This window comes from Pogoniulus pusillus, chromosome 12 (assembly GCF_015220805.1).
Source record: "Pogoniulus pusillus isolate bPogPus1 chromosome 12, bPogPus1.pri, whole genome shotgun sequence".
NCBI classification, from domain to species: Eukaryota; Metazoa; Chordata; class Aves; order Piciformes; family Lybiidae; genus Pogoniulus; species Pogoniulus pusillus.
The window spans coordinates 20,940,235-20,948,417 of record NC_087275.1 but is presented as its reverse complement, the minus strand read 5'-3'; the positions used below and the strand labels follow the sequence as shown (position 1 = coordinate 20,948,417).

Below are 8,183 nucleotides of genomic sequence, written 5' to 3'. Positions count from 1 at the left end.
AAAACCATTTATTCAGAGAGGAGGAAAATTTTCTGAAGGCAACACAGGTAACTGCTTTCAGTGGGTTGGTCAGAGATCCTGGATGGAGTTCTGGCAAAGGTTCTTCCAAAGGATAAGAGACTGCCACATTGGCAATTCCTATCCCTAAAGAATATTTTTCCCCAGCCATTTTCTTAGTGCAAGATAGACCTTGGCAGTGATGTTCAAAGGCTGTGGGGTGCTCTTGTGATCCTCACTCTTCCTGCTATCCTGGAAGAAACCCAAAATTTCTTCCAATGTTGAACTCTTGACAGATTGCAGTGTGGGGGAGTGACATGGGATGTGTTATCTGGCAGACGTTTCTGGCCTTTTTGTTCTTTTTCCTGCAAGCTTTCTCTTCCCCTTCCATTTCATGTTTCCTTTTCTCTGTGCAACAGTTCCTGACCTTAAGCTGTGAGGCTCTGCATGTCTGTGGACCGTTTAGAATCACTGAATCATAGAGTCATTAAGGTTAGAAAAGACCTTTAAGATTGAGTCCAAACACAAACCAACTACCATGACTACTAAACCGTGTCCTGAAGCATCCTGAGCACCTCCAGAGATGATGACTCCACCACCTCCCTGGGCAGTCTGTTCCAATGCCTCACCAGTCTCTCAGCGAAGAAGTTATTGGTAATTGCTTTTGCACTTCTGTACTCAACCTCATAGCTTCAAACCTTCATGACCAGTAATGGGTAATAATCAGAGGGGTTGTGGTGAGTTCACACCACTCAGAGTTTGGGATTAACCCCCCAGAGGTAAATTGCCACACAGTAAGATGAAATTACTATTTACAAAGTAGGCTAAATATGACAGGTCATAAACCCACACAAACGCACAAGAAGACAATGATGCAGCTACCTCCCCAGAACACATCCCAGGGTGCCCAGTGTGCAAACCCAGACCCCTCTGGACAAAAGTCCAGCAGGCTGCTGCCAGCTAAGACAATATGTTTTTCTGCTCCCAGTCTTACCAATAACCTAGGCAAATGGCAGCAAGCAGGCAAGGCCAGAAGGGAAAGAAACAGTGAGAAAAGCAGGCAAGCAAGATGGAAAGAGAAAGAGTGCTCTGAACCTCCGATTATATAGAGAAATAGCAACCCAATGGAATGAGATAAATTTACCTCTTCTGTTCTTCTCAGCCCCCTTTGGGATGTGCTTTGGAATCCTCTTGAAAATTTGGTTTACACTTTGGAATGAAGACAGTGGCCTTTAAAACGGTAAGGGGGCTGCCCCAGGCTGGGGACGTGTCTGAGCCAGGCCCGGGGGTGCAGCACACGTCCCTGAGCCGTGAATCTGGTGGGCATGCAGGGCCCTCTGCTCCCCTTGGAAGGGAATCACCTATGACCATTACTTTCTTTTTAACACGAGTAGTCCTGATGCGTGGGGCTGGCTAAGTCACGCCGGGCAAGGCTCTGGGTGGATTTTCACCTCCTCTGCAGCCTGGCCCTCCAGCTCCAGAGCCCCGGGCCCGTTGCGTCAGGGCAGCAGGGGAGGATTGGCCTGCCGCCCCCAGCAGCGACCTGACACTGCCCTCTCTTTTAGGTCTCTTGTTGCCTGATGGCAGGGAGGGGAGGGAATTCTCTGCTTGATGATGAATCTCCGTCTGCTGCCTTGGCCTCGGGTTGTGGCTCCACCAGTCTGTTTCTCTCTCACACTCCCTGATGCTCCTCAGCCTGTCTGGTTTCTCTTCCAGCTCTGCTGCCTGGGTGAGCAGATCCTTCCCTTGCTCACGCCACACACAGGCGTCCTCTCTCTGCTGTCCTCTGCTACCAGCGCCAGGCTCAGGCAGTCCCTGCAACTAGACACTTGGACAGCTACATGTTTGTGTGGGACCCCTGGGCCCCCGTGTTCCTCCTGGCAATGTCTTTTACTCACATGGCCACCATGCTGGGTCTCCTGGGAAGGGATCTGTTACAGTCAGTGGAGCTCACCTCTGTGCTGGGTGGGCAGTGTCAGGTCGCTGCCCTCCCTGAGGCCTCCTATTGGGTGTGGTGGGTTTAGCTGTGCTGCCAGGAGTGCTGGCTCTGCCCAAGGGCTGCTTTCCCACCTTCAAAAAGCCCTCCAAAGAGCATCCTTTTGGCACTTTTGGATGAGATTCCCTCTCTCAGTGTGTATTTACCTGTGCTGGAGCTGGTCTCCTTGGTGAATGACCCTTGGAGGGGGCCCTTGAAAAGAGAACTGAGAGAGGAAACTTGCTGGAAGGTCTAAATCCACTGCAGTGCGTCTGCGCTCTGAGTGAAAAGTGGTTAGACACCCACAGATCATTACAGAGGACTGAATACCGCTGCTACAGGGAGTGGGACAACCCTCCTCTCCCTGGTATTTGAACTATTTATTTCTGGTGGTTAAAAAACTGATGCCCTTTGCTTTTGTTTTCTGAGCCTAGCAAAATGGGGAGTGGGGTCAACTGGGGTGCGGCTTCACAGCAGAGCCAGCATTCAGACCATGGCGAGGGGTATTGGTAGGCTGCGTACCTGCACCCCGCACTCCGCTAGAGCCTTTTGTGGCGCTTATGTGACGCTTCTCAGCACTGACCATCCAAAGAGCTTTTGAAAGTGCAGTTAAGGAAAGAGTTGAAGCAATAATGAGTTTCTTTTCCTCAGCATTTTAAACTGAGTCACACGCCTCCTCCTCCTCACATGGCTGGGATTTCACTGAAAGCCCTTCTGCAGCATGTTGAACAGAGTGACCTTTCCTCTGTCGTAGCAGGAGGGAATCCTAATCTAACACAGCCCAGGATCAGGCCTTGCATTTTAAACAAAAGTTCAAAAGCAAGTTTAAACAAAAAATATCTGGAAGCAAATACATGCCTCTTTAAAAACAAATGAAACCCTCAAACCCCAAAAATAGTAACATAAGCAAACAAACCCTCAAACAAACAAACAAACGAAGCCCCACCAAACTAAAATCCTAATACAATACATTTGGTTTAGCTTCAGGCTAAGAAAAACAAGTCGCTGCCAATTTCAATGCATTCCAAAGTCTGCTTCAGCTTTTCTTTGTTCTTTGCTAAACTATTTTGTTTGATGTGCTTTGATTTGAAAACGAAAAGCCCCATGGGTTTGACTGCTGACATCAGTCATGGGGCCTTAACCATGCTGGAATGACTTAGCTACCACACTGAGTGCATTAGTCCACAAATGAGAAAGAACGAGTTGGACACGATATGTCAGCATAGAGAGCTGAGTGGCTTTCAAGGCTGACAGATCTCAATTTCCAATGTGTCTGCACAAGTTACTGTGCATCTTTGAACACCAAGTTCTGCAAGAACTAGAAGTAAAGGCTCTTCCACTCCAGAAGTGGAGTGGAATATTATTTGATATCCCACATGAACACCTTTTTAATCGGTGATATTCTGCACATTGCCTTGCTTCAGTCAGGTCAGCCTCAGAGCAGAAATTCCAGGGGAAAAAAAAATCTCTCAGCAACTAACGTGACCCTGGAAGGCAAAAGAGCAGCTGAAAGATAAACCAAAGGAAGCAAGGAGACGAAATATCTGTGCAGAAGGTAGGGACCTGCATGTGAAGGGCACAGCTGAGGGCACACCTGTATTGCACACGCAGGCAGTGAGCTCTTGCAGGTCAGTGCTGACTGACCAGACACGTGGCTGCTGTGAGCAGAGGACCAGAGTGCAGAGCACAGCCTGACAGCTGTCTGCATTTGTACTGATCTTCACCCCCGCCACTCAGAATAAGAACAGTCAGACACTGTGATTGCTTTTGTCTTTGGTTTTCTCACTAGTATCATCCTTTGCTTTAGGCTGGGGCACCCACCCCAGCAGGGGCTGCGGCAGTTCTCCTGGGCACCTATAAGCACAAAGCCTTTTCTCAGTGCTGAGGTTCGCAAGCATCAGTTTTACAGCTAGTGTGCATCACCATTAATGCTGAGGTGCAAGCCTTGTGTAGCATGTGACATTTGGCAAACCCGTGATGAAAGGCCACCACCTCTGGAGGGGATTAGCATCTGAGATTTGTCAGAGCTCATCTCCAGATTGAACTACTGTGGCGGTGGGTGCTGGACCACAGCTGTGAGTAACCATTAACAGGATCAAAGAATGTGTTGTATGACCTGACGGTTTCTATTCAAGAAAGCTCACAGCATCAGCAACTTCTTTCTTTTAACACCATATTTCTCCTCCCTCCCTTTTGCTGTTGAGGCAATGGATGTATTTGCAATGCAGAAGATGGATGTTCCCATGTGCATAAGGGACATCCAGGAGTCCTCCATTTTCTAATCAGTGCTCAAAACCTTGAGTCCCAGTGACTTTAACTATGTTTATTAGAGTCTGTGGCATCGATGTTCATTGGATATGGAAGTTAGGCAGAGTTGGTAAATTATGCTTCTAATTCAAACAGTTCATTATAGCTTGGTGGATGAATCAGCACAAAGCAAATGGAATTAACACCAAATATGACATTAATGCCATCATGGAGCCCCCCTGCTTCTATAACAGTGAGGCTTGAGCTTTGTATGCTTGCTCACTTATCTGGGATCAATTAGATGGACATCTACAAGCAGGATATAGTATTTCTGCTGATTGCCTCTATGAAAATGAAGACAAATTTTATGATCTCAACTGAAATGGAAATTTTTATTTTGGACTGCCAGACCTAGACCTACATATTTATACATGTAAAATGTTGTGTTTATATCTATAGATGTATATGAGAACACAAACAAAACCCCACCCTCAACCTGTAGTAGGAGACCCAAACTGCTTTCTAACATGGTGTAAGGAGACCTTCACTTAATGTTGTATCTTCCTGTTGTCCTTTGGCTTGAACTTCCCTTGTACGTGGGAAAAGAACAATACCACTTATGGCCCTTGCATCTCTCAACTGCCATGGGAGGAGAAGGGGACAACCTAAAACCCGTAAGATGGCCAGGAAGCAGTATCAGCTGGTGCCTAAATATTCTATGCCTTTTGTTCAAGGAAAGAGAGCACAGTATAAGCAAGTGGCTGTTGCTTTTAATCCTGTCTGTAGTGACTACTGAGAGAAGGCAGTTATGAAACAGTGTTCAATGTGAAAATCACCAATTAAACATCATTCCATCTCTGCAGGCTTTTAGACACGTGGCTTGATTTAACTGTCTTAATAGCTGTGTTGCAACCCACCGGGGCTTTTTGTTTGTAAATGAGAATGCTGTTGCTATATTTTCTCATCAGCATGTTGTTGAGATGCCAGCAGCCAATATACGTTCTAGGTAGTCTTCTGCAATACTGTGTGTCTTGATTTTTTCCACTGTCTCTTCCCCTTAGTAACTGCAGTATCTCATATTGCAGTGCTTCCTTTGCTGTCTAGTACTTGAAAGCTCAAGAAAGGTAGGGTGAGACACAGCAGCTATTTTAAATTAAAAGCAACACTGATCTGATTTTTTTTCCTCTCTATTTCCTGGTCTGTGGAAAAACTAATACTATTATCTATGTGCCATTTAGATTTACCTGAAATAATAATTCATCATCATATCTAAGTCCAAGAGTGTTCAGTAAATAAACTGACATTTAGAAACTGAAGGCTTCTTATCTTCAAAGGAATAATAATTGTAATAATTAGTCACTGTCTCAGGTTTGCATGTACTGAGCTTCTGGAATACATTACTGAAATTCTGTTTTGTGAACAAGGCAGAACTGTTTGGTATCAGGCAGCTTCAGGTAACAATAAAAACTAACCAGTACTTCTCGCTTATCCTGAAATTTCTTAGGAGAGCTTCTTTAGAGACTAGTTTCTACCTGCTTGTTTCACTACACAGACATAGGAACATTTTATCATTATGGCACAAGACTGAACTTTCAGTCTTTTCCCACTATTGCCATTGCCTTTGTTGAAAAACAAAACAGGCTCTCAAAAAACCCAAGCTAAGCAAACAAAACTCCTACAGTATCACAGTATCACCAGGGTTGGAAGAGACCTCACAGATCATCAAGTCCAACCCTTTACCACAGAGCTCAAGGCTAGACCATGGCACCAAGTGCCACGTCCAATCTTGCCTTGAACAGTGCCAGGGACGGCGACACCACCACCTCCCCAGGCAGCCCATTCCAGTATCCAATCACTCTCTCAGTGAAGTCAAATGAGGACAAAAGACTCCAGGGACCCCCTCCTGCTCAGTGTCAAGCCAGCTGTATCAAGACTTTTAAATTGCTTGTCAAAAATAGTCATGTCAAATCAGGCTCTGGCCCTTCTCTATACTGCATGGTACAGCCAGGAGGGCTTTGGCCACTCTTTGTTTAGGTTTCATAGCCCAGTACAGGTAAGAAAAGTAAAAGAAAGAAAAATACAGGAGTTAAAGTCTACAGTAAAAGAAAAGAAAATAGAAGAGTTCTTCTGACTACCTTTGCAGCTACAGAGAAACTCTTCCTCATAAAATGTTAATGACTTAAAAGGTACTCATTGGTTAGATTATAGACTCATAGAATCATTTATGTTGGAAAGGATCTTCAAGATCGTTGAGTCCAACAATTAAGCCTACTCGACCAAGCCCACCTTTAATGTATGTTCCCAAGCACCACATCTACATAGCTTTTAACCACATCCAAGGATGGTGACACAACCACATCCCTGGGCAGCCTGAAAACCCTTTCAGTGATTTTTTTTTTTTTATTAGCACCCACCCTAAGCCTCCTCTGATGCAGCCTGAGGCCATTCCCTCTTGTTCTAGCACTAGCTACTTGGGAACAGAGACCAACACCCACCTCATGACAGCCTCCTTTCAGGTAGTTGTAGAGAACAATGAGGTCTCCCCTCAACTTCTATTTATTCAGTTCCCTCAGCTGTTCCTCATAAGGCTTGTTCTCTAGCCCCTTCACCAATTTATTTGCTCTTCTGTGGGCCTGCTTCAGCACCTCAAAGTCTTTTGTGGGTACTGAGGCACCCAAACCTGAATACAGTATTCAAGATGCAGCCTCACCAGAGCAGAGTACAGGGGCACAAATACTTTCTTACTCCTGCTGTCCACACTATTCCTGACACAGACTGGGATGTTGTTGGCCTTCTTGGCCACTTCAGCATACTGCTGGCTCATGTTCAGAAGGCTGTCAAAGAGCACTCCCAGATCCTTTTCTGCTGGGCAGCTTTCCAACAACTTTTCCCCAAGACTGTGACTCAAGTGCAGGACCTGACACTCAGCCTTGTTGAAGCTCAGACAGTTGACTTCAACCTATCAATGCTGGCTGCCTAGATCCCTTTGCAGAGCCTTACTGCTCTCCAGCAGATCAACACTCTCACCTCATTTAGTGTCATTTGAGTCTACAATCAATTTCCTTGTTCAGATCATTGATAAAGGTGTTAAACAGAACTGGTTCTAATCCTGAGTTCTGAGGAACACTGCTTCTGACTGGCCACCAGCTGGATTTAACTCCATTCTCCATCCGCCTTTGGTCCTGGCTGTCCAAACAGTGTTTTGTCCAGCAGAGCATACGAGCCATGAGAGCCACTGTTTTCAAGAGAATGTTATGAGCAGTGGTGTTGAAGGCTTTATGGAAGTCCAGATACAGCCATGGCCTTTCCCTCATCCACTATGTGGGTCATCTTGTCATAGAAAGAGATCAGGTTTGTCAAGCAGGACCTGCCCTTCATAAACCCATGCTGACTGGACCTGATTGCCTGCTTGTCCTGTATGTGGTACCTAGTGACACTCAAGATGACCTGCTGCATGACTTCCTGACACCAAAGTCAGAACCAAAGTCAGATTGGTAATTCTGTAGCTCCCAGGTCCTCCTTTTGGCCTTTCTTGTAGATGGGTGTAACATTTGCAGTCGCTTGGGCAACAAGTGAGTGTAGCAGCTCTATTTAGATGTGTCAGGTATCAGCACTTGAATGCTGCTGCTTCCTGTCGATAAGCAATGAGTACATTTAGAAATGTTCTGAAAATGGGTTGTACAAATAAAAGCTTTTTCACCCTATCTGTATATATATGTTGTATAAATCAGTATGTATCAGTTGTATAAATCAAATGGTTTTTCACCCTACCTGCTTTTTGTTTATGTACTTTCTAGCAATGCCAGCAGTGTTATCTAGATAACAAAGGGGAAATCCATGCATGGATTAATAATAACTACTGTAATTTTTAAGGTTCCCAGTTCAGTTATCATGCTGTGGCCTCACTTGGGGCTTTGCTGGCACTGTGTAGGGAATGCCCTGTCTCACTCCTTGCATGCCTCAT

At 45.5% G+C, this 8,183-nt stretch overlaps 1 long non-coding RNA gene across 1 annotated transcript; it reads right to left on the bottom strand.

Annotated features, from left to right (window-relative positions):
* Positions 1 to 1,144: 1,144 nt before the first annotated feature.
* Positions 1,145 to 6,740, bottom strand: LOC135180000 (uncharacterized). The gene is made up of 3 exons (XR_010304236.1): positions 6,715 to 6,740; positions 3,567 to 3,826; positions 1,145 to 3,459 (listed from the first exon to the last, which is right to left on the bottom strand). It is a non-coding gene; the product is annotated as an uncharacterized LOC135180000 (long non-coding RNA).
* Between the last annotated feature and the right edge of the window lie 1,443 nt (positions 6,741 to 8,183).